Genomic DNA, 5,665 nt, shown 5'->3' with positions numbered 1-5,665 from the left:
GGAGGAGGTTTCAATGGATTTTATCACAGGTTTACCCAAGTCTGAGGGAAAGAGTGTCATCATGGTGGTAGTTGACAGACTTACCAAGTATGCACACTTTTGTGCATTATCACATCCATTTAAAGCCAGTACAGTTTCTACTGCATTTATGGAAACAATTCAAAAGCTACATGGAAACCCAAAGATTATTGTAAGTGACAGAGATCCCATTTTCACTGGAAATTTTTGGACAGAATTATTTTCTTGTCTTGGTACTCAGTTAGCTCATAGCTCATCTTATCATCCTCAATCTGATGGGCAAACTGAGATAGTAAACAAATGTTTGGAAGGATATCTTCGTTGCTTTGTATCTGATAAACAGACACAATGGGTCAAATGGTTGCCTCTGGCTGAATGGTGGTATAACACTTCCTTCCATACAGCAACAAAAATGACCCCATTTATGGCACTTTATGGGTATCAACCACCATCCATCACATCATATTTAAGAGAAAATTCTAAGGTTCAGGCAGTGGAACATCACATCGAACATCAACAACAAGTCCTCCAACTCTTAAAGGATAACCTCGTGTTGGCACAAAATAGAATGAAACAACAGGCAGATCAACATCGCAGTGAAAGAAGTTTTGATGTAGGTGATTGGGTATTCCTACGGCTACAACCATATAAGCAAATGTCCCTAAAGCAAGCTAAGAAGGATAATAAATTATCACCAAAGTATTATGGTCCGTACAAGGTGTTGCAAAAGATTGGTACTATGGCATACAAATTGGAGCTTCCTGCAGCTTCTCGATTGCACCCAGTTTTCCATGTTTCATGTTTAAAGAAGGTTATAGGCGACAAGCTCCCAGTTCAAACAATATTGCCAGAACTTGACGAGGAAGGAAAAATTATATTGGAACCGGAAGCAGTCACAGAAACAAGAACTCGACAGCTACGAAATCGATCAATTTCAGAGTATCTTATCAAGTGGAAGAACTTATCCGCTGAAGATTCCACATGGGAGGATGAGAATTTTATGCAGAAGTATCCAGAACTACTCAAGCGTTGAGGACAACACTTTTTTGAAGGAGAGGGGCATGTTGGGTCCCTATAATACTAGTGATTACCCCATTACTATTGTAGTTATACCCCTTATTTATATTGTGTGCCCCTATTACCCCCATATTGTTATTTCTGTGCCCCATAGAATCCCTCTATTGTTATTTTTGTGGCTTTATATTATTATTGTTAGGTCGGCTGGATTATATGTGACTCCTTAGACTCCTATATATAGAAAGGAGGTTTTGTCATTTGTATCATAAAAGAATTGTTCATTTATGTAACGTAAAGGAGGTTGCCCCCTCGAAGAGGCTGAATTCTAAGGCGTTGATCTATCTTTTCTATCTTTTCTTGAGTTGGTTTCATAACACTCTTTGGAAAATATATGAATATATACACTCCTAGTCACACTTGATCACATGTTTGTGATGGTTAAATCATGAATTCCTCTTTTCTCCTTGCATTTTCACTTCATCATTTAAGCACCTAATTGAGGATGTAGGGAATGTTTGTTGCCTAAGGCTTTCATGTCTACTCTTGGTTTACTTATGTCACACTACTATCAATCTATGTGACAGAGTGAAACACATAAGTTTGTGGACTTATTAGAGTGGTGTATTAAGTTAGTCACCACACACACATGTATTACATCTCATTGATCCACATGTGTGGGTTGGAGACTCATTGCTTTACAACTTTAATGGATACTACTTTATGACTTTAATGGTATAGCTTACAAAATATCTTGTTAAACATTGTGATTCATCCTTTCTTTTCCTCGAGACACTTGATTATATTGAATTCACTCCCAATAATCCATGGATATGGGGAGTATAATTTACTTGTGCTAGAAATAGAATTGAGAAATAGAGGTTTTCCATTTGCAATATTGGAGTCATAGACATTGGATACATGGTAGTAGTCCTCGATGTCAATTAACTAAAATTGTATTGTCATAATGCGAAAAGAGGTAAACATATTGGTAACCTTGATGTCTTGATTATTTCAAATAATAACCATTCGACTCAAGTATCTCTAAGCATCAATCACTACTACTTGGAAATTCCTCCCCCATTTTCTAATTATATGAGGTAGAACCTCACTTAATATTTTTGCTTTTTATATCAACATTATTGATGGGTGCTTCGCGTACCATGTTTCTTTTAGGAGTCTTTGTTTTCCTTTACTATTGAGGCCCCTCATGTTCCATGAGACTATTTTCATCGAGAATTTACATAGAAAGGAAGTATAATGTGACTAAAAAAAACATGTCTCAAGATTTAAGTGCTTGGACAATTCCACTTCATGACTCCTATATTTCCTTAACCTGGGACCAAATGGTGAACTTGATGGCCTTAAGGGAAATTGACCAATGAAAATCTAAAAAAGAGGTGAATTTTGACTTTATCACATACAATTTAATATACTAAAACAAATATCCATAAAAATTTCATCAATCAATGAATCATTAAAAAAAATATCCAAAACAATTTCATCAAGCAATGAATCATTGCATTATAAAATACAATCTATAAACATTTTGGGAATGTTTTGCTAAAACATGCTCAAAAACCAACATATTTAACAATAATATGGACAATAACACATTTTGATAAATTAAATAACATATTATCAAGCCTAAAAAATGTCACTAACAGAAAACTATAAAGCATGCAACTAATGGAAGTGACCACTCAAGGCCACCATAAGACAATTAATCTATTAAGATCAAGATTAATGGGGACAAATATCTACAAAGGACAAAGGCAAACCTATTTTAACTTTATTGTTTTATTAGCCTGGTTCAAGATGAACATTTCAAGATATCATGAAGAACATAATTAGTTTTATTACATTAAGAAAACCCAAGCACATTCTATAACTTAGCAAGGAAGAGATGTATAACACCCATGTCAATGACACAACACATGGCATTGAGTTACTTTTTTATATATAATTTAAACTCCTATCATAAAATCACAAATTTAGCATGAATGGAATGTTTAAAATCCATTTTTATAAAAACAAAATATAATTTTTCTTATAGAAAAAAAAGACCAAAAACTAAATATATTTTTTTAGAAAATAAAAAAAATACTAAAACTAAATATATATTTAAAACAAAACTAACACATAAGAAAACTAGAATTTGAATTTGACACTCTTGTTCACTTTCGGAAACTCATGGTGGAATGTGATCTCTTTATTCTCATCTTTAGATTTTTCCTAAAAATAAAAGCATACAAAAGTGGGAAAGAGCCATAAAGCATCGGGAAGCTTTTTCCTAAGAACAAAAGCATCTAAAAAGTGGAAAAGGCCATTTTTATATGAGGAAACATTATTCATCCAAAAGATTTTTCCCAAATTGAACTAATGAGGAATTTGGGAAATCTTCATAGCCTTCACTTTCCTATATAATGGAGGCTTGGCCATTGAAAAAATGATGGGAATTCTTGTATTGTCACGCTGCTGAGATCTATCTTGAGAGGGAGAGTTTTGGAGCTATGAGTTTGGGGAGGTGCTATTGCAACTACATCTGATTGTTGTAACTTTCCTCCAACTCCTTTATTCATATAGATCAATTTTTCTTTCTTCCATATGTTTCTATTCATTCTTTTCTTCTTCTATTTAACTAATGGATGTATGGAATTTTGGTTTGTATTTATTTATTCAATAATATTTATATGTTTTTGATAGTTTCGATTATCAAGATATTATGCTGTGAAGGTTGTTTTATTCTCTCTCTTATGTGTAGGACCAAGCTTTAGAGCTAGCTAGGAGTGCTTCCTAGCTATACTAAAAACTCCAAGAAGACCTGCATGCGAGGACTCACAAGAATTCATTCTCTTTTTCTTAATCTATACTATACATCTTGATCTACTAAGAATCCTAAGCCTCAGAACAACCTTTCACTTAATCGGTTTGTCCTAGGTTTATGGGATAAACTGAGAGGGTTTTATTTTCATCTAACTGTGCATTAAATCCTACAGCAAAATGATATTTAGAAGGGTTCATAAATGGAAATAAAAGTAAAACTCTAAACAAGAAGCCAAAAGTGGATTTAACCATGGATGCAAAATTAGGAGTAGAATTGGATGTTAAACTAGCCATCAAAACAAGATGCAAACAATGACACAAAAAGGGTTTTAAGGTAAAATAAAAAAACGGTGTAACACTAGACACAAAGAAGGGAACAAAATAGGGCATATCAAAGGATACTGAATTGGGGACAAACAAGGATGAAAAATGGACACCAAAATGAAGATTCAAAGAATGATGTAAAATTAGGATGAAAAAAGGATGTAAGAAAAGACACAAAACAAGATGCAAAATGGGACTAAAAAAGGGTGAAACCAAGGATTTCAAAAATGATGCATAACTAGATGAAAATTCAAACTAAAATATAGGTGCAAAATGAGATGCAAATGTGGACACAAAATGTGGCAGAAAAAAGGATGCAAATTTGGAAGCCAAAAAGGATGAAAAATTAGATACCAAAAAGAATGCAAATTTGGACATAAAAAATGGTGCAAAAATGGGCATAAAAGTGGCTCAAATTTGGATGCAAATTGAGATGCAACATTGGATGTAAAATGAGGTGCAACAAATCATTCAAAACTTGGTGCAAAAACAAATGCAAAATTAGACGAAAAAATGGCTCAAAATTGAACGTAACAATAGACACAAAATGGGATGCAAAGGTGGATGCAACATATGGTTCAACATAGGATGCAAATTTAGATGCTCAAAAGGATGAAAAATTGGATGCAAGAAATGGTGTTAAAAATGATGCTAAATTGGATGAAACAAATGATGCAAAATTAAATGCAAAATATGGTGCAAAATAGGATGCAAAACAGGGAGATAAATAAAACACAAAAGTGGATGCAAAACATGGTGCAAAAATGCATGAAAAAATTGACACTAAATCATATTCAACATATGGTGCAAAATTGGATGGAAAAAATGGTGTAAAAAAAGGGAGAAAAACTGGCACAAAAATAGATGTAAAAATAAGTACAAAATTAGAAGCAAAAATGGCATAAGACTAGATGCAAAAATTAGCACAAACTGGATGTAAAAAAAGGCACTAAATCAGATGCCAAAGATGGTGTAAAATTCGATGCAAATTATGACACAAAACTAGAAGCAAAGAATGCCATAAAAGAGGAAGAAAAAAATGATGCAAAAATAGATGCAAAAAATGGCACAAAACTAGAAGCAAAACCTGTTGCAAAACCAAATGAAAATCTTGGTGCAAAAAATGATGGAAAATTTGGCATAAAAAAGATGCAAAATTTGGTGCAAAAAAGGATGCTTTAAAAATTGCACAATAGAGCCAGATTTAGCGCCAGGTTGCTCATCCCAATTGAGAAAAAAATGCACTAAAATCTGGTGATAAATTTGGCGCAAGTTGCTTATTTTGTTGTAGTGATGTGGTATAGCCTTGTATGCAAAAGGACAAGAAAATCAATGGTACATCGACAGTGGATGCTCGAAACACATGATAGGTGATAAAGAAAAACTTCAGTCATATAATGTCTTAGAAAAGGAAAAGAATGTCTCATTTGGTAATGACACTCCTACAGTCATAAAAGGTAAAGGCTCCGTTCTCTTAAAAGAA

This window comes from Pinus tabuliformis, chromosome 4_1 (assembly GCF_031772625.1).
Source record: "Pinus tabuliformis cultivar Carrire ecotype Pingquan chromosome 4_1, CPIR1, whole genome shotgun sequence".
NCBI classification, from domain to species: Eukaryota; Viridiplantae; Streptophyta; class Pinopsida; order Pinales; family Pinaceae; genus Pinus; species Pinus tabuliformis.
The sequence above is the reverse complement of the archived record's forward strand: the minus strand, read 5'-3'. Positions refer to the sequence as shown.